The sequence below is a fragment of the Xyrauchen texanus genome, chromosome 6 (genome assembly GCF_025860055.1).
Source record: "Xyrauchen texanus isolate HMW12.3.18 chromosome 6, RBS_HiC_50CHRs, whole genome shotgun sequence".
NCBI lineage: Eukaryota > Metazoa > Chordata > Actinopteri > Cypriniformes > Catostomidae > Xyrauchen > Xyrauchen texanus.
This window is the reverse complement of record NC_068281.1, coordinates 25,666,821-25,689,020: the sequence shown is the minus strand read 5'-3', so window position 1 is coordinate 25,689,020 and position 22,200 is coordinate 25,666,821. Positions and strand designations below refer to the sequence as shown.

Sequence of the window (22,200 nt, the reverse complement as noted above, 5' to 3'; positions counted from 1 at the left end):
GAACAATATTTTCCATCTGCCACTTCCACAGCTGTTTGAGCCATGGGAATGCCAACAATAGCACTTAGTTGTAGGATGTTCATCTGAACTGTCTGGAGTTAAAACCTTTGTTTCATCTAAAGTGTTTGATTTCTTATCTCATGAAAATTGTGACTGTGGCAACATCTCTGCTAAATATATTATGTGGTTAATTACAAGTTTCCTGGCAGTTCTGGGGTGACATGTCCGCTGTGGCGATTAAAAGTTTAAACTTTGGAGGATAAATTATACCTGGACATGAGCTTAAAAATGTGAATCATCATTCAGTTACATCCCAGCTCAAAGATGCTCCCTGTTGCAGAACCAGAACAAATGCTGACAAGGAGTCCAGAATGAGGGAAGGGGTGCCCACCAGATAGGCAGAGAGAGAGGGTAAAGCAGTGGAGAAAGAGAGATGAGAACTAGCTCCGTGCCAGAGTTAGCAGATATAGAGCCTAAAGAGGCTCTTTAGTGGGAGGAATGTGATAAGAGAGTGTCTGATGTACACACATCACTTGAAGTCTGTGGCAGACACACACACACACACACACACACACACACACACGTTCTACTTTTATAGAGTGAGATGATCTCTGCTCAGACAGGGAGGAGAATCTCTTCCTCTTGGCTTCCTTCTGTTTGCTTAGCTGGGCTCTTCTCTGAGTCTCACACCTCATCCATCAGTCTCACAGTCCCGCGTCTGTCAGCCCCCTCATTGCCTTCAAATTAGTAACAAACCCCAAAAAATGTACATGAGATCGGGTTTTATAGTAGAAGAGATTGGATCAAACATTGCAGTTGATGCTGATAAGATCCCTTACTTTGGATCCATGTGGCATGCGGGATTATTTTACCATGGCTGTTTTTCCCAGTTGTTTTTTTCCCATAGGGATTTCCTAGTAGTGCGAGTAGTATGTTTACTCTGAAAATGCATAAAAAAGAAGTGTACTATGAGTACCCGGATTATGCACTTTTCAACCATCAAAATGGAGTGTGGATTGTTGGACACTTTGTGCACTCAGCACATGCGGGTTGAGTGCACGCAGCTTGCCGTACATAGCAGAAGGTGCAGAGTCACCAGCAGTGATTTGGTGATCTAGCAAACAATTGTAAATAATGGAGAATATGACAACTAGCGGAACTTCTGTGAAGAGAGCAACTTACAAAGTGAGTTAAATGCTTTACCATCATATTATGCTGTGTGAATATGTATATTTTTGAAATCCAAGTGTTGAACCGTGGGTGGATAGTGCGCTAAAGCTAGTGGCAACACAACGCTTGGGTTTGAAACGTCACTTCTGTCAGCTGTTAAAAATCAGTGAAATAAAAAAAAAACGTTAAAGAGGCCCTATTATGCTTTTTGGAATTTTACCTTTCCTTTAGTGTGTAATAAAGCTGTTTGTGCATGTAAATGTTCTGCAAAGTAACAAAGCAAGAAAACACTGCTCAAGAACTACAAGAAATTAGCTGTTTGTTGTCCAGCCATTTCTTCCGTAAAGTATTTACATCACTATGCAATACATTTGCATAATGCCCGCCTAAGGGCTACTTTGGCCCACCCTTAAACATAGTTATAACAGAGGCCAGGATGAGTTAGGTTTGTGTTGTCGCCATGTCGAGAAGGTGCTGTTTTCTTCACTGCGAAAGCAAAACATCTTTATTTTAACTTCCAAAGGCAGATGAATTGAAGAATCAATGGTTAACATTTATTTTAATTATTTAGCAGTACAACCATAACCAATGCCGGATTTCCGATTACTCCTGAAAGATGGTGCAGTTCCCAACCTGTAAGTATGCTTGATTATTTGTGTATTTATCTGCTATCGAGAGTTCAAAAGTGGAGTTTTGTGTTTCTACACAAATTCTACAATTGTTTAAAATTATGCCGATTGTTTGTCATTCTTACTATCATGAATGGTGTTCAAGTGTGGAGATGGATTTATTTTACAAACGCCATGTTATTGTTTATGTGAAGGGTTTACTGTTAAGCTGTGGGCAGGTTTTATTTAAAACGATGTGACAAACTGGTCTATCTCAAGAGTCTTATATAATTAAATAATTACAAGCTATAATGTTACGGCCGCTATCCATGGTAGTCCACGGTTAACTTTCTCACTAACTCTCTAATACCCCCAGTAATGGCCAGCCGGTAGTAAGCCTCTGTTCTCTGTTCATAGCTCAGGCGACAAAAGCTCGGCTGCACCCATTTCAGCAAAAGATGACTAACTTAGATGCACTGCTTGTCTTTTACTTTGTTGATTATTGTGAACCTAACAAAGCTTCAGAAGTAACAGTGTACTTGTAAGAAAGCTACTAAATTACAACCTAGCAATGTGAAACGTCCTGCTCAAGTCGTGCTTGCAAATGTGATTTAGGTCGATCAGCTTGTTCTTCCAAACTTTCATTATCGGAATCTGACTCAAACTGGTATGGCAAAAAACGATGCCATTGTTACCATAGTTTCAATAGTGTTTACAGCTGTTAAGGCAGCCTGAAGTTCGGTTATAGTAAGGGATGTTACATTTCTGATACATGTTCTATGCGGTTGACCAATCACAACAGACTGGGCCAGCTGACCAATCAGAGCAGACAGGGCTTTTCAGAAAGGGGGGCTTTAAAGAGACAGGAGTTAATTCAGAGCATTTGAGCCAGAGTGTAAAAATAGGTTTGGCATAATGGTACAGTATAAGAAAAAGAATGTGTTTTTTGAACATTAAAGCATTTAAACCTATTCTAGTAGACCCCCATAATAAAATCCTGAACATGTAAGTTAGCATGATATGGGCACCAATGTGTTAAATTTGAGACCATACTACACATTGAAAATTCATACACTACATGGCTGAGTGCATAGTAAATTTTCTTTTTAAGTGTATAGTGTGTCGTTTGGGACACAGCTTGTGTACTTGATGTCTTTCATGAGGAATTAAGTCACAAACCCATGAAGCATTGAGAATTACATAATTGAATAGAAACTATGGGAAAATGTATATCTGTTGGTTTAAAGCTTTGATTTATAAATATAGAAACAATAGATTTTATTTATTTGGAAATATTCAGATATATACAAATAAAAAGGTAGTTTGACCGTGTTGGAAGACACTAGATTGCATCATGGGATTCTCTAATTGGTGAATCTTTTCTCTTCAGTTACATAGGTAGTGTATTTTTTCACTTGGAATTCCACTATTAAACACGTTTTTTAAAAAAATACATTGAAATAATGCATAACAATGGCATCAACAGAAGCATTTACCAAATTTATACCACAATAGCACATTTATTATGCCAAATTTATACCAACATACCACATTTACTGAAGCTCCATTCCATATGCCATATACCTTAGAGCTTAGGGTATATCTGTATTTAAAGGTTTGTAAGTTATTGTTAAAAATCAATTAGCCTATGGGGAAAATTAATGGGTCCTTAAATTACAGAACAAGACTGTTGTCTGCACTCTTAGTGCTATTGTGCTGCATTTATGCTGTCAATTCAGTCAATAAGAATCAATTGGTGGTAACCTGTTTCTTGTCCCTGAATCTTGAGAATGTGTGTCTCATAAGAAGTTAAAGCCGGTCATTTCAGTTGTCTGTCACCAGTCTATGGAAGATCTTCCTGGCGAGAGATGTTAAACCACCAGAACAGCAGCAGATACAGTTCCTGGAAAGAAGTTGACAGGTCCGCAGACAGATCCCAGAAAAATTCCATAGGAGTTCTGGTATTGTGAGTGTCCTGACTGCTCTCCATCCCCAAGACAGGATTTGGGTGCCAGGCATGGATCACTAAGATCATTTTTAGTATTCCGTTTGTAATGAAGTAATCTCTTCCTTTTTTAGTTTTTTCTTTACTCTTCCTTTTATTTTGTCTGTCAACACTTTTATCTAAGATGCACATATACGTTGGTCGGTTGTGGTTTGTTCAATAGAAACTGGTAGGACTGACTTGTGTGCTACATTTTGACATTCATGGGTCTGGGTTGATAGTGAGTGCACCCATCCTGACTCGCTATATTAATGGCTGATGCTATGCTTCCTTTTTCCTCTTTGCATAAGCTGTAGCCCACCTGGGAGGCAGTGGTTAGTGGCCTCAGGGCAGGCTGAAAATGGGACACAGAGCTTCATCATGCTGAGTTGGCCTGACTGAGCTGCAATACTGGGAGATCTGGGCTCTGGTCCTCCTCTTGCCTTGTCTTCTGATCTGGAATTCCATTCACGCACTCACCCTGTTGTTGTCTTCTGTGGTACACGCTATATGGCCAGAAGTTTGTAGACACCCAAACATCACACCCATATGTCCTTGTTGAACATTTTAGTTTCTAAACCATTAGCATGAATAGAGTTGGTCCTCCCTAACAGCTTGTACTCTTCAGGAAGGCTTTTCCCCAGATTTTGCAACCTAGAAATGGGGGTTGCTCCCAATTTGACAACAGCATCAGTGAGGTGTGGTGCTGATTTTGACTGATAGGTTCTAGCTTGCAGTTAGCCTTCCAAATTCATCCAAAAGGTGTTCAGTGGGGTTCAGGTCAAGTTCTTCTGCACCAAACATGGAAACCAATTTAATATTGCTCTCGCTTTGTGCACCGAGGTATTGTCATGCTGGAACTGGAAAGTTGTGCACCGTTCTACTAAAAATGTTTGTCTAATGAGATTGCATGTCTGTACACTTGATTTTCTGTACATGTTAGAAATAACCATACCGTTGATTTTTAAAAGGGGTGACCACATAAATTTGACCATATAGTGAAAGACTTCCTAATGAACCCATCTCCAGAGTTAAATTAAGTTAAATGCGCTTGCATAAAGGAGCTCTAGTGGTCTTTTAATACTCATGGGCATCATTGAAGAACATTTGCAGTACTGCCTGGGATAGTACAGCTTGTTTTGCAGGTATTTTTTCTTCATTCTGCCCTGTTGAACAAAAAAGTACTAGGGTGTTGGAACTTGTGAAAGAACAGAGGCACTGAGCAGAGTGCATTCATGTTATTTAGGATGACATTGACCTATTTTTGGTTCTTCCATTGGAATAAAAATATCTCCCTCCTAAATGTCTCTTTTTACAGCAGAGACACCTTGTCGGAGCGGAGGCACCTGCTCTGAAGACATGTTAGAAAAGCTCTCAAATCACCCCTGTCAAGCTGTTGCTTAATGAAACTGACTTATCAAAGCCTTCTTCAGTCCTGTAACTCTCTCTCCTTCCCCTTCTTACTCTTTCTTTCTTCCATTCTGTATTTGTGTTTGACTGTATATACAGAAGAGAGAAAAAAAAAGCCTTCGCCGTTAATGTTGTTGTTTTTGTTTGATATTAGTAAATCTCAATCTGAGGTAAATTCAGATAATGTTGTCTTTTGAAATCCAACCCCCCCACACACACACACACACACACAAATGATGGAATGTCTCTTGGCTTAATGTTATGATTTGGATCTTGTTGATGGTCTCATTATCCTATCTTTCTCAGAGAATCAGTGAAGGCCAAATTAACAAGAATCTATGGTAAACCAAGCTGTAGCACATAATGTTGACGTTCAAGAATATAATTTAGATCTGATCAAAGCTACCTAACGGACTATTACCATGTTGTTGTTTTTTTTTTGTTTTTTTTTGCGAGGTTGTAATCGAGCTACTGCATGTTTTTGCACAGTTGAGCTACAGTCTTACATTTTTATGTCCAATTATAGATAACACAAAACATAATCAAATATTTTAGGGAACGATGACAAATATGTGGGGTCAAACATGCTGGAAGAAGCTGAGCTACAATCGCATTGTCTAGGTTTGTTACTCCAACTTTCCAGAAATCAGACTGTTACAAAAGGGTTTACATGATATTTTAATAAAACAGATTATTGTTGTACTCTGTCTTTTAAATAGAGCCTGAACAATATGGGATTTTTTTTTAGACTGATATCGATTTTAGAGGGGGGAAATTCACAGATTACCGATTATATAGTTCATTTTTTGAGCTGGAATGAAAATTGACCTTTTCTATGTGGATTGTTCACCAATTTTTGCACTGATGACTATGCAAAGGTACTCTGAAGGCTGCTTTCTTAAATATTTTTATTATTATTATACATTGTCAACAAATTTTAGAAATGCACACCTGAGAAAATAAAGAATAAATATATATTTTTTTTATAATAGCTTAAACATCAGCAGTGTATGTTTAGTATCAGTTAAATGCTGACTAATTTAATACTGCCTGTCAATTAGGGGCAGGTTGTAAAACAAGAATCATTTACACCTGAAAGAGATAAACAGCGGCAGTGGTGTTAAACCGTATTCTGCTATACATGTTCAAGGAAAACTTTCAACGGTGGAATACCAGACTTCTAAATATTACATTTTAAATATGCAACAAATGGAATTGGGGTACCAAACTGTGAATCCTGAACAAAACAGTTTGGTGAATACATGTTTACACATTATCTTCCACTCAGCTGACAAGCAATGAAAGTAGCTATGTGGTTAGCTAGTTAGCTATAAGCTTATTGTCACAGAAAGTAAAAGATGGACCAGCATTGCTTCTCACCAACTAGGTAACAGCGTAGCGTGAAATCTACACTCAACAGACACAATCCACCACAGCACCATTGTCTGCTGAGCTGCAAAAAGTTGCTCTGATGTTTACCTTTCAATATGCTACATTACTTACTGCACTGACAAACTATAGCTGGCTAATCAGACATGAGTGACATGGCTGTCAGAGACAAGGTTAACATTTATATTAGTTATATTAAAAAGGGAAAATGATGGGGTCATTGTTTATTAACATTCCAGTATGTATTTCACAAACTAGTTAGCAACTTACCGCAAAGACACCGTTCAACTCTGCACCGCTTAACTCCGCCCTGTCTACAGAGCCACCATCAGTTTAGAGTCAGCTCTGTAAAGAATGTGTGTTCTGCTGGACAAAATACGTAATGACACCAATTCTAAAGCATTGTTTTCTGCATTATATGGTCAAAGTTTTCATATCTATGCATATCGGGAAAATATACGCCGATACTGATATATCGGTGAAAGGCTAATATTGGCCTTTAAGGTGCATGTAAATACACTGACAGACATACAAGAGCCTTGAAATGGGTCAGTAATGCCTGTTCAAGTTGAAATAAGCCACATCATGTCACATTGACTCATAGGATGAAGTCATTTCAAAGCTGAATGGGACAGCTCAAGCAGTCACAAGTCTGGGTGTAGCAACATTACCAGAATTGAAAAATGTTGCCTTAGTGGCCTGTTTTTGTGTTATGCTTAGTTAATGCAGATTGAATTTGACAGTTTAGTTGAATAATCCAAACATTTTCTGTGCTGGTGTTGTTACGAGTGGTGACTGGGAGATATGGGTACTGATTCCATTACCCTGACGACTTGCTAAATTATGTCTTGGCCTTTTTTAAATACAGATCTGTAAATTCCAAAATAGAAACTGGCTTAATGTATTTTTATTTGCATTGGTTCACCCTATTTTGGGTTGCCATAGTACCAAATTTCAGTAGTTGATACCAGTACCAGTGAAATTTCACAATTCTCGATACTAATATCGATGCGACAGCAAAACTAATATGCTATTTGAACACACACCCTTATTTTAAAGATATACATGTTAATATAGTAACAAATGAAAAAAAGGCATGTAGCATTTTAAGTATTTCTGAATGAAGTAAACATTGCATCAAGTTTTTCAATTAATTATTCAAGTAAATAATAAAAGTAAACAGTCAGTAATAAAAGGATAAAAAAAGAAACAAATTACTAGTAATATAACAATAGAACAAGGATACAAATTAAGCCAACAATGCTTTCAAGTTTTTCAGGTACAGTATCGGGTATTTTAGTAAACATTTAGAAATTGAAAACAAAATGCAGAAATAATCAAATGTAAAATAAAACTACTTAAATTGTTGGCATACTGTAGTCTTCACTGTATGTTTATGATAATAGATTAATACTGATTTAGTGCTGTCGAAAAAGCATGATTGTAATTAAAATGAGCTTTACATGCATTTTTTCGCCTCATCTTCTCAGCATTCTTCATCATCAGTCACCCACATGCCACTTGATCTCATTCTTCTTAACAAAACTATATTAATGTATGTAGACACTGTGCCAGCATTCGAATATGAGACTATCAAAGCTTGTTTTTACTGTGTACCGGTTTTGATCAAGTCAGCATTTTCTCATCCTACACTCATCTTGATCACAACACAAGCAGTCATAAGATTTTGTAAGACCAGTGTCCTTTTACTCAACACTGTTATTGTGTCCAAAACAGTGCAGTTCACCGATGAATCATCGAAGATGAACCAAACATTCATGTGCATTTTAAAATTGTAGTTGTCCCAAAGTGTGTCAGTAGACACACTTTGTGTGTTTTTGGAGATTCCACCCTTTGCTGTTCTATTACAATGACACTACAGATTAACATCACATTATTTGATAGCAGTCACATTTTTAATATACTGATTTATGAAAAGTCCTTTGTTGCCTTCTTATTTTGAGGTGTAATATGCTGCTAAACGTACTTAACCTGATTATTTCATATTAAAGACGCATACATTATTGGCAATATATATTGTAAAATTAGTCTATTGAAGGAATATATATTCATATATCCATTTGTCTAAAATGCCAAAGCTGTATTTAATCTAGAATATTCCTTAAAAACAAATATTTTTTGTTAATCAGCTAAGACAGGTGAAAAGTCTCCAAGCTGTTTTCTTTATTCACCATCTTTCAAATTGTAAACGTAAATCAAATGGTTAACTTGGGGTGTGGTTTGTCATGCCAGCATTTGCCCTAGGCAGGAACCAACACCTAAAACAAAACAAATCTACCTTCCAAACCACCAACCAGATGCTCCACTAAAAAAAGTCTCAAGACAGTATATTTCTCTCAGGTTGTTGATGAGAACCATTCCCATAGAAGTATGTTCTGCAATACTGTCATTAACTCTTGCCCTTACTTGTGTGAAATAATGTGTGTACAGATACAGGAGTGAACACAAAGTAGTGCTTTGTGAATTGTACACAACTTTTTTTTTCATTTGATTGCCTTGTATACCAGGCAGAAGTTTGGACACAATTGACTGAATTTGTTCAGTTTGGATCCAAAAGCTTCTGCTTAAAGGCTCAAAATTACTTCTGTAGGCAAATATAATTAGAATTTCTTTACAGAACTGAACCGTGAGATACTGTATTTGGAATTGTTCTAACAGTGCAAGAGAGCTTCGAGTTTCTTCTCTTCATCTAAGACGTTTTACCATTAGTGTCTTATGTTTTGTTATCATGGGGGGGATAAAGGTTTCATTTAGCTTTGAGATCTGAATATGGCAACCCACAACCATCCGCTTCAAAAGAGCACACATTTTAATCCCTTTGTTCTTATTCCCTCTTCTTTATAAATTAATTCACTTCTACAATTCCAGAACCAGAATGTCTGTATGTTTCTAATACTTTACTTGTAAAATGAGCTCTTTCTCATCCCAGGCTTTGTTCTCCAGCAGTTAAATACATTCCTACTTTTATATATAGTGATGTTGAATTGCTAAAACTTCCAAAGATAGAAAAAATGGTTAAAGTTGAATAATTTAAAGCACTTCCTCAGTGCCCTTAAATATTTCATGCTGGATTTCAGGGCTGAGGTTCTGCGCTAACACACATATTTGCTTGTGTATGTTGTCTGTTGCTAAAATTCTGCTATGGGCAGTGATGAGCTCATGGAGTGAGGCTTTGTAATTACAGTTTTTACCCCTTACATAATTCATGCCACAATACCGTGCTGTTGAGAATATTTTAGGAACGGAGGAACTGAAGACAAGGTGGAGGAAGAATGCTTGGTAATTTGGCTTCATTTGTCTCTAACTAATGTTACAGTAGTATGAGGCAGCTCCTTGGGGGGTAAAGGCAAACGAAGCATCTGTGGTGTTCGAGGCAGGGCTATGATGAGGGGAGATTAAGCTGTCGACTGCCCCACTGCTAAGTAATTAAATCGGCTCGGTATCTCGGTTGTTCACTGCTGGTCACCCATTCAAGAAAATACAAGACTTGGAAGAAGGAAGAAGTTTTAGAAGGACAACATTCAAGGAACTGCAGGCCTCTGTCGCGAGGCATTCTGCAACTTTCTCAAGGGTAGTTTTAGGGATGCAACTAACGATTTATATTGATAATCGACTAATCGAACTATTATTCGGTTGATTTATTGAAATGATTAATCATTAGCTCTTAAGGCTTTTCAGCTTGTGGCTAGACTTAAAAGGTTGTGTTAAACATGCTTACTAACAATAAAGAGGACAAAATCACCTTTTAAAAATATCTCTAAATTGACACTTACTGATACGATCATTTACATACTCCCTCAATATCTATAGTCATCAAATAATCTGTTGCTGGGAAAAAGATATACTTTAATGTAATGCAGTATGTCAACACAAGAAAGATATAAGGGCTCATCAAGCCATTTCATGTGGCCTTTAAACAGCCTGAGCTAAAGCTTCCACTAACCCTCATCTCTTTTCTTCCTCTTCTCAGTCAGGCGCGAGCTGCGGTGCTCCTCTCGCGTGTGTCATCATTAGAGTTTCATATGCTCTCATGTTACGTTAAATGGGATCAAACGACTATTCGACAAGGGAAATTTTTGTCAATTGTTTATTGTCGACGTTGTCTATTTAATCTCCTTCAGTGGGACATATACACAAATTTGTTTAGAAGTTGAAATGTGTAAATATAAAAAATTGGCTAAATTGTTTTTGATACTATACTCCATCTAAAAAACAATATTGTATAAAATCTGCATGCATAATTATAAAATAATGAGTGAATATGTGGAATATTTTTACTTTTAAAAATGCATTTGACACGCTGCAGGACAATTTCAAACTAGCAAAGGCAAAAAGATGATTAACAATTATACAAATTTATAACAATCACAGCACTAAATATACTTACTACCTATTGTACCTATACTTACCTATTGTACATGCATTTAAATTTAACCTAATAATCTTTATTTTGATCAAATAAAAATCCATGGACAGAGCTCCTTTGTGTCACTGCATGTCATTTAACCCTGCATGTATGAACTTACAACAACAAATAACATTTTGCCATTACACAATCTGTATACATTACAGTGAAACAGGAGCAATTTGCATTCACTTTAATCCTTGTTTATATTTTCACGGGAGTTTGCATGAATCTGTGCCGGTGGTGCGTGCATCACAGCACTTCAAACCTGGTTCAGAAACATTTTATCTTGACGCGCTCTTCAGGAGCTGCCCCCAGTGCAATCTGCGGTTCGGCTCAGTGAGGCAGTCAGAGTTCAGTTGAATGAGACACTTCAATGCACCGTTCATTCCCTTATTTGGATGGTAAAATGTGATTTGGAATTTAAAGTGCACAGTAGTCTAGATCAAATAACCGTGATCTGACGATTATTTAATAATAGCGACAGGCCTAGGTCCAAGCAATCAAAGTGTAAAAGCACTAAGATACATTTGGTCAGAGTTTTCTTAAACCCTGAAACCTGTTCTGTATTCATGCAAATTTATGACAAATTCTTTTGTAATAAAAGGAGTTCTTGTTTTTCATGCAGCGTAACGTAGTTGTTTAAGAAAGCAAAGCCGCAGGCCAGACCAGAAGCAGCTGACTGTTACCACTTCCACCTTGAAAAACAAGGGGAAAGTCTCCGTTTCTCAATGACTGTCTCTGCTCTAGTTTGATGCTAGTGTATTGATGCTGAAGAACATTTTATATGCTGAATTAGCATTTTCCTTTTCAAGGCCTTTCAAAAATAGTTATAAAATACACAAGATGCCCATTTGCTGACTTGGATTTCTGCTTTTTGACTTGCATCACAAAGGAAGAACCATGATATGTCATGTGACCTTTGTATATCATAACTGTGCAGGAATAGTTCAAATTCTGGAATTCACTCACCCTTAGGCCAAACATCATCTTTTGTGTTCCACATAAGAAAGTCAAACAGGTATGAAACCACATGAGGGAGAATAAATTATGACTCTAATTCTATCCCTTTAAAATATCTCTTCATTTTTCTTCCTTTCGCTTCAGTGCAATGCTGAGTATAAACAAGGTGGACTACCGCAACAGCTCTGTTCCTACTGAGATTTACTGGATTGTGACTGGTGTCTGCGCTTCAGTAAGGACAGACATCTGGACTGTCCTTCACCCAGCTGTGGTCTTTCAACTTGAAAGACAGAAGATGTGACTGGGTCTTTTAGATTATTTTGTTTCTGTCAAGTACTCGTGAACCAGACAGCAAAAGCTATGTTTTTTGTTCATGTGGATCTGCAAATCATATGCTGCTGACTGATCATTAAACAGAACCCACCAAATTTTCCTGTCAGCGGAAAAGTCACCCTGGTCAATTCTACTCTACCTCATTAAAGCAGTTTTCAAAATGTCAATATTTTAAAATATTGTAGTTTCACAGTTTTAGTGATTCATGCGGCACATCATAAATCATGTGCTGTGGTGCTGTAGTTTTGCATTTCCCTTTACTGCAAAGTTACATGCAGCAACCTATAGTTTAAATAATCCTTTTGGCTTCTGGTCCCATCTTGCATCATGTGACTTCTGCAGCAGTATTCTTACTCTGCACACAATGTTTTGAATAACATCTTTTATTTGTATACTGCCTACTATTTTTTAAATTGTATGTGCAACTAGTGGTGGAGCCAAGGGTGGGATAATTTGGGTGTTCCCAGGCCCAATATTACAGATTATTCTTTGACTTCAAATATATATTTTTAAAATGGTTTAAAAAAATGCATAAATTCTTATTTCTGTTTGAATTGGCCACCTTTCTGTTATTGATAAAACATTTGGTAAAGAAATTGTTTGGCGAAAAATTTGGCCATCCATTTTATTGAGGACAACCCAAAAGTAATTTCCTGGCTATTCCCTTGTGTGCAACTGTATTCAGTATGCAAATATACATGTTTCAAACTGTATTGTGCTTAGATGGAGGTTTAATTCGGTGAGTGCCATCCAGTTATCTTGTTTTGCATTTTTACCAAGTTTTGGTGTGGAGATGCTATTATTTCTTCAAATTCATCACACTTGGCATGTAAGGTCACTTTGCAATGTGCTCTGGTTGTACACGTGCGGGAACATATTAGGGATGTGCATGTTTAGTCGGATTTTTGTTCTGCAATAATTATTCGAATAGTAAAAATAAGATTCAAATTTCACAAAGTTTTGCTTTGCTGGCAATGTATATATACATTGAGATGCATGTTTAATCCTGAACACACAAACTAAAAATGGCAGTTATAACAGAATGCACTGGGTGGCGCTGTTGTGTGTGGACACAAGTTGATCACGTTTGTTGAGCAAACGGTTCTGTCAGTACGTTCAGATGGACACAATAAAAGGGGGTTATTGTGAGAATGTAGCTTACTGTGAGAAAGCTGGGTTCCTGTTTAAATGTACTGGATAAGCGGTGTACACTTTACTCTCGTATATGTGCAGCTTGTCAGAAAGCAGCGTCCACCTAGCAACATAATCCCCATGGCGCTTCTGTAAACAACAAACAAGGCATAGAAAGACTATGCTAGCTGAGGTAAGGGACATTCCATCATTTAAACGGAGTATAGTTTACTGAGCACATGGATATGCTTGTTTTTCTCAACAAAAACATGACATGAGATACAATATAAGCATGATAACTACTATATGGTGAGCGTTTATAGTCATCCTGTACGTTAACTGCATCAGTCTACTTAATTAGCGGTTTCTTTTTCACTTTCCGTGAGCTTAAATTCTTAAATTCTGTCTTTTTTTTTTTCGTTTTTTTTCACGCATTTCTTGTTTAAATAGAAAATAGAAAAATAAAAACACGCAGGACATGATATAAGCTTGTTTTGATTATAATTAGAAGCTTGTCTTTTTTTAATGGTTACACAACTTTTATGACTAAAAATATTATTTTACAACGTCTCTCTCATTTATTACCTTCATTTAAATAATAGAATATTCAAATATATTTTTTTATATATTCGAATACCAAATTACTGATGAATGCCCATCCACAAGTACAAACACAAGTGTTCAAAAGAGACACATTACTACCAGGTTTAAACAGGGATGTTTCGCCTGACCACTTTTGATCTGATCAACCAAATTGCCCCTAATACCAGGTGGAAACAAGGTCTTTGGTGCAGTTTTGATGTTTCTCTTAAGTTTGCAAGAACAATCCTTACAAAATTATGGAACAAACACATGTGTCACATCAATCGATATACTTTTTGCAGTGTAATCTCATTACACTTAAGTGCATATTTGTGTGAGTGTTTGTCTGGGTTTTACCTTTCCACTGGAAACGAGCTAAGCAATTTGATGTTAGGGGAGCCATGACCAGGGAAGAACACTAAATGTTATCGGCCATCAGAACGTCTGTATTCGTTCTGTGTGGAAAGATCTGAGGACTTCAAAGGGAAGTTTCCCCTCTCCTTTTTTCCCCCCAAGCCAGATGGGAGGTGTGCGATATTGGATTGCAGGAAACGCTGCTCTCTCGCATAGCAAAGCAGAGTAACAACCTCCCTCTGACTTACAGGCGTCACAGTCTTTCATTCACACTTTGGGGTGATTTTAATAAATGGTTCTTTGCTTAGTGGCATTTTAAAGGGATAGTTTGCACCAATATGAAAATTCTTTCATTAACTCACATTAATGCTGTTCCAAACATGTATGTATGTCTGTCTGTCTTCCTTGGATCTGGTAAAATATATAACTTTGAAAGCACTGTAAGAAACTTTTGAATCAAGCATCTGCCAAATGCAGAAATATTCATTACTTCACAGGTCATTAGGGTTTGGAATGATATAAGGTTGATTTAATGATGACAGAATATAATTTTCGAGTGAACTATCCCTTTAAGCCATAGAGCTTGCTCTTGTCATCAGTCTAGTCTATTCATCATCTAATCTAGATCAAATGGATTTACATTAAAAATGCATCAGTACTCCCAATCTCTCCTTGATCACACTCATTAGGGTCATGAATTATCAGCCCTTTGTCCTTGCAGGTCAAAGAACCAGAACAAGGTTGTGACTTTAAAGACTTAATGCAGTGTATAATGGGGCCTTTTGTAATGATCTTAATTTAAATTAGATTTTTCTCCCTAGATACTACATTCAGCCATAATAAAAAGCCAAAATTTGATCCACGTTCTTTCCCCAATACACATACAGCTTGTGAGCCAGCTTCTCTCTCTCGGGCTCTTACACCGAGAGAGAGAGAGAGAGAGAGCAGCTATGGTTGTAGAGTAGAGCTTTCTATTGCACACAGGAGATCAACACACACAGCCTTTGAATTGAAGCATTCATGGATGGGCACATGGATTTGAAAGAGTTGGAGTGGTGGGAGAAAACTGTTTCAGTTGTGAATTTTGATGTGGGTTAGCTGCTAGCTGCTGTATGGGGTGCTAAAAGACTTTCATGGTGTTTTTTTTTTTATTAAACCGTAGAGGGGGTCAGAGGGGGAGATGAGGAGATTAGGAACAGACACATTGCAGGCTGGAATCAAACCTGTGTCACCCACATGAGCACCTCTGCTCCGGATTTAACCAAACGTTTAAGACCTGGGATACCAGACGTAATAGTTTAATTATCATTCTTTGAAACAATCATTTGGTTTCTATTGTTGAGACAATTACTGATACGATCATTTACATACTCCCTCAATATCTATAGTCATCAAAAATGATCTGTTACTGGGGAAAAAGATATACTTTAATGTAATGAAACATTGCTACGTTTGAATGGCTGTCAATAGAGAAACATGCTTTTTGTACTCATAGGGTGCAAGTTACCAGCAGGGGCTCATTAGTACCTGTTAAGCAGCCAATTGACCACCTGTGTTCAACCTTAAGTTGCCAGCTTTTCGCCATGAAAATATATCAGACGCTTAAACCTTACGTGCTTTAATATAGGATAGAGGGCCCCCTCTAGCGTTTTGGCCCAGCTGACACGGGATGGTTTTCAAACCTTATCTTCCCCACGTCAACATAATCTACTGAATCTTGGGTTGTCACTCTGAATACTCCCCTAACCAGTAATTTTTCTTGCTTCTAATTAGCGGTGGACCAAGGAATGGAACCTATTCACAGTAGCGCTATCTTCAATTTTTACTGAAATGATAATGAGGCTATGAGAGGGAGATTTATGGCCACTTCAATGAGTTGTACTGTTGTTTAAAGTGTTTGGGATCTTTCCGCTGATGAAACTTGGCAAAAAACATGATTTCAAGAAATTCTATAGCCAATAAAGAGTTGTGCATAAGACTTGTTTTTTATTTAAGTCAAAACTCAAACATGGCACTGCTGTGAATAAGGTCTATAGGGAACAGTGGCAATGATCTCTATGGCTGCACAGTGCGCAGCTCCTGCATATAGCTCCTTGACATGCACTCATTTGCCCTCTCTCTCTGTTCCAGTGAAATCCCAAAATAAAGTGCAACCAAATGCTTCCGAATATGGAAATGTAATTATATTATGAAATATGCTTTTGATAGAAGCAGCTGCCAAATTAATAAATGTAAATAAAATGTAAAGTAAAATTTAAATTGTCAGTCAAGCAGGATTTTAACTTGCGACCTCTCACAATTGATGCAAGAAATATTCTGCTGACTCAAAACATCTCGTATTTCGGGGCTAAGCCCCTGTCAAGCTGAAATCCTAGAATCGGCCCTACTTAATACGTTAATCATAGTTTACAATTTGGATGTACTGGCGCCTTTCAGTTCTCTGCTAATCTTGTATGCAGAGTGTGTAGATGTTTTGAGATGCGTGTGTGTGGGGGGTGCTGTAGCCCACCTGGCAGTGAAAGCAGCATCAGATTTGATGCCCATTAACTTAGTTATGTCCTGTCTCCCCCAAGACCCAGCACCTTTTTAACTGTCTTGCTGTTTCAGTTTTCTTATAGCCAACCCCAAGGGTCAATTAGCAAAGCCTGATGTCAATAACCTCCCTTCCATGGCACACCTCCCTCTTTTCTACTACGCTTCTCCATCAATATTCACTGACTTTAAAAAGCTATTTAGGCTGGGTCTCTCCGAGCTGTCAGATAACCACTATGCCTGCAGAAATGACCCCTGATCGATTGATTACACTCTCTCCATTTCTTTCTTTCTTCGTCTTTGTCTGGCCATTTGACATCAGAAGGTGCTCCAATATCTTTCTAGTTCTGTAGACCACTTCCCCTTTTTTTTTTTTTTTTTTTTTTGCCCCATTCGTCCCTTCTGTCCTTGTCTCTCTCATTTGTTCTGTTCCATAATCTAGTGAGCTGTCTATGAAGGCAGCATTTTAAGGTGTCATAGGCACGCTCCTGATGCAACAGAAGTTCCAATGGTTGGCATCTTAATTATGTTGCCTTCTAAGATATATTTTTTTCCCTACTTCTAAGGCAGCATGCCATGTATTTGCTGCCTGTGTATTTCCAGAACAGTCACTTACAAGTTTTAATGACTGTTAGGAGGCTTCTTTAGAATGCAGCTGCCTATGTTGGCATCGAGGCAGCTAAGTACAGTCGTTTTTGGAAGCAGAGCAATTCTGTCTTCCTCTCTCACCTAGTGTACCTGGGCTATGTAAATGTATTCCATCATTCCGGTGACCTCCCAGGACTGCTGGAGCATGTCATTGCTTTTCTCTGCCCGCTTCTCTCTCTCACCCTCCCTATCTGTCCAAGCTTAAAATAAACCAAGCAATCTGCCTTTCCCCACCTTCCTCTCCTCTCACCTGCAGACATCAGGTTGGTTGTCTGACAGGTTTCCTGGCAGGACATCGCTAACCCTCAGCTGCAGCCAATCTTCCACAGAGGCCTTTGACATGCGGTCCAGGCACAAGAGTGCATAACTAAACAGGCACGCAGAGAACAACAAAAGCTTTCCCCCTGCAAGGAACATTTATTATATGCCAGCAGAGGAGTTGCAATTTGCACCCCCCTGCCATGCCGTTTTTGGTATTGTGGTCATGTCTGTCTGTAAGGTTTGGGATAATGGAGTTTAGTGGCGAGATGAGATCTTGTCTCATCAGGAATAACCTTTTCTATTCTCCCATCCAGTTTGCTTTTAAAGGTGATAGTGGTTGATGTGCCAGACCCTGCTGTCATAGAGTACATGTTCGGCTCCCAGCAGACTTTGAGTTGAATCCTCCAGGATTAGACTGACTCAATAAATTGCGCATGAGAACACACGTAGTTCGGTGACATTCTCCTGAATTAGTAAAATGAAGAGAAAAGAAAGCAAATACAAGATTTTTACAATACAATGTTTTCTTTTAAGTGCAAGTTTAGGGTATGGGTTAGCATTAGCCATTGTAATTATATTTAGCTTTATATAAATACAATAGTAAATACAGCAGAGCACATATCAAGCTGTAAATTGGAGACATTCAGGGATGTCTTCAACTGGAAAAATTATGGAAAATAAAGCAAATATTAGTTTTAAAACTAAGAAAATGATGTAAGGATTATTTTAGGGTTAGTCCATAGAAATTAAAATTGGCTTTAAAATAATGCAGTAGAAGTCTGTGGTACATCCCATTTTAGATGGAGCAAAAAATTACATTTATTCATTTGGCAGATGCTTTTATCCAAAGCGAATTACAAAAGAGGGATAATACAACATAAGCGATTAATCTAAAAGAGACTTTAGTATGAAGTGCTGCATTACAAAGTTTCAGTTGCATCAGAAAAATACTATCCAAGATATCTATATAATCTATCACTCTAATCTTAGTGCAACAGGATTAATAAATAAATGTATAATAATTTTTTCCTTTTTCTTTTTGCCATGTTCTTCTGTGCCAAAGGAATGCCGTAAATACATTTTCACGAAGTACAAAAATACATTAAGTAACAGTTGTTATAACCCCCTAAAAAAACCTGTTCACCTACCTACTGTATACATTACTGTGCATCACCCATAGAGGCCAACAGGTCTTTAGTTTTCTAGGCTGAAGAGATTGCTGGTACACCATTGTTTGTTGTGCCTCCTTGTGCTTGAGTAACATTTGGTAATATTGTTTTCTCCCTACATCTACAAGTGTTCATGTCTGGGTGTTCTGGGGTAATACACCAAGATGCCTCTTGCCTACTAGAAATACAGTAAAAACATCTGCTTGACACTCATTGGATGGGTGAATATGAGCCTTCAACAGCCTCTTAAGGGACTCTATTTAGCTCTCCAGCTTCTATGGGGCTCCAGATGATTGCTGAGGGGAGGAGCATGATTAGATCACTAGATCCGTCACTGCTTAAGAGCAAAAGAGGCATGAGAATTCAATGATTGCTCATAGGATGACATATCATCTACCATCTCAAGGGCCTGTGGGCCTCTTATATGGAAGAAGGGTTTGGTTATTTTTTCTAGTGATTGATCCAGGGCAGCTTCTGCTGCAGTAAATGCTGTCTTTGAAGATACGTCTGTCCCCTGTGAATGTCCAGCAGTGCGCTAAGTGAAAATTGCGCCTCGCTCTGCGTTCATGTTTTTGCTGTGGCGGATGAAAAATGGAATGTTTGAAGTCCCTCAAGAAGCTGATTTTATTTTAAATGTCAAGAGAAGTCAGAGACTACATCACTTGACAAATAGTGCATGCAAAATTAATTTGACACTTCTGTCTCTAAACCGGGTTTGACTACGTGTTGCGCAAATTCTTAAGACAAAATGCATGAAAAGAAAATGTGTCAACCTTCAGACCAGCCAGTCTTTGTTTTACTTTGGCATACAATGGGCAGGGCAATAAATCAATACAAACATGGCTGTTGCCATGGTAACCAACTCCCAACAAGTGACTGGCATTTGACTTGTTTATTTCTGCCATCAGCTAATTGATGGCCTATACCGTAGGTAATTCATTTTCTGTTTGTTTAGTGACCGCATAAAGCAGTGACGCGTGTTCTGAAGATCACAGGAAAAGGCACTTGTATGATATTCAAGCAAATTTGAAGTGATTTATATTAGAGGTCGACCTATATAGGATTTTGCCAATACCAATAACTAAATTGGGACAACAAGCCGATAACAGTTTAATCGGCCGATAGTTTTTAAAATTGATACTGAATGAAGAAACAACATTTTAAATTAAAATAATGCTGAACATTATTACAAAAATAAATAATACTGACTGAACAATGAAAATGATTTTTTTACTTTTTTAAATAAAATAAATATATAAATATGAATATGTGAACTATATTAATAAATATTAAAGTAAATAAAAGCTAAACATCCAAACTGAACTGCTGGATGGTTGTGCTTGAGATGACTCCACATGTTGGTGGTATTTTACCTGAAGATGTTGATGCACCCATGCTGATTATTTTGTCACAGATATTGCACTGTGCTTTTTCTGGCGACACTTCAGTAAAAATACTCCAACACTGGTAATTTCTTTAAAGCCTTTGCCATCTGAAAATAATTAAAATATTACAGGTCAAATGTGTGAATTTCTTTGGTAAGTAACACTTTACAATAAGGTAAATGCATTAACTAATGTTGAGATATAACTTACATTTTTTTTAAATGTATTCAGTAAATGTTGAAATTAACATCAACTAACAATGAACAGTTTGCACACAGGATTTTACATGCTATGTTTTATATTTTACACTTTTTACATGCCTCTTCTCATGAAAAGCGTGAGGTAAACGCTCTTTATTACCCTAAAACCAAGACCACGTCACTTCATTTCTGGTGATGGGGTCTTTAATGTGAAACTAGGGCAAACAAAACAAATTATTGCAATGTCTTGTACTTTTTTAACGCTTCTTTAAGATACGTATTGTTTTTATTTTGCGCTGTTACGCTCGTTTAAATTCTCTGTGAGAAACTCGTCTCTCACACGCACACATACAAGCGATCACTTGATGATTATCTAATCAAAATGACAATGCGTATTACTGTGAGGATAAAAAACTTAATAAAAATCGGATGCGTTTCTGATTTATTTATACGTTTCTCTTGACTGCATGAAGATATTTTTCTCAAATCTCTCACTACCTTTTAAATATACAACTTAGCTGTCTAAAGCATAAACGAGACAGGATGCAAATAGATGGTTATCATTTTATTTAAACTTTTGGGTAGGACTTATGTGTTTTTTGTCATTGTTCTAACCTCTTGAGGATAGCTTTAATGTTAGCATCCTCTCAGCCTGGTCTGCAAACATACTGCTGTTCTCTATTATTGCAGCATCTATTCAAGAAATTAATTACTTTATAATGATATGACAACATGTAGTACCATATACATACCTTTTTAGTTGTTGGTGTTTTAAATCTGCATTGTTCAGCTCCGTGCAGTGTTCTGCTGCATTCAACGTGCAGTCTCTCGTGTCAAAACAACCATCACGAGAAATCAGTTATAGTTTTTATTTTGCCTCTAGAGGCCGCTCTCATAATGTATTATGTCAGCTCTAGAACCGGACACAATTGGGGGAGATCTGTGTGGATTTTTGCCAATAACCGATAGTTCCAGAAATTATTATTGGTGCTGATTTAATCGGCAAAACCGATATATTGGTCAACCTCTAATTTATATCCAATGAAGGAATTAAATCAAGCAAACCAGCTTTTGGTGGTTTTAAGTTTCTTTCAGCAGGTCCTAGTTAAATATTTTTTTTTTCCCTCCCTGAAAATTTTTCATGAGAGATTATTTTATTTTTTTGTCTCCATGGCTGAACGACACCAGCTATGAAACGGAAGGACATTTTGGATGTATTGTCAGACTATTTTAGCTGAGACTGGCCACCCCAAGTAAAATAAATTTGAGATATTGAAATGGCCAACAGATGTGGAACAGGAAGTCCCGCTTTACAGATTAAAGAGCCAATCACCTTTAAAATAAAGTCATTGCCTGTCAATCAACATTGAGAACACACTTGCTCATTAGCTAGACAAGCTGAGAAAATTGTGTTTTTTTTTTTTGCATAATCTGAGTAAAAGCAGCACTATTTATGATACAAGTGTTGTAATATTTTACTGTTCTTTAATCGTAATCTTCACTTACGTTTTGGAGATTTTTGTCGTTACCTATTCAAGAAGATGAGCTGTAGCCTACTTGAATGCTGTTTGTTTACAATAAATAGCTGCCCATTCACTCCGGGAGCATTCCAAAGATGGCAGCATGGAGTGGACTGACTTGCATTGAAAGAGACT

At 37.5% G+C, this 22,200-nt stretch overlaps 1 protein-coding gene across 8 annotated transcripts in view; it reads left to right on the top strand.

Annotated features, from left to right (window-relative positions):
* LOC127644754 (TRAF2 and NCK-interacting protein kinase-like) overlaps nucleotides 1–22,200 on the top strand; it is a 137,608-nt gene that overhangs the window by 26,952 nt on the left and 88,456 nt on the right. The gene's annotated exons all lie outside the window — the stretch shown is intronic.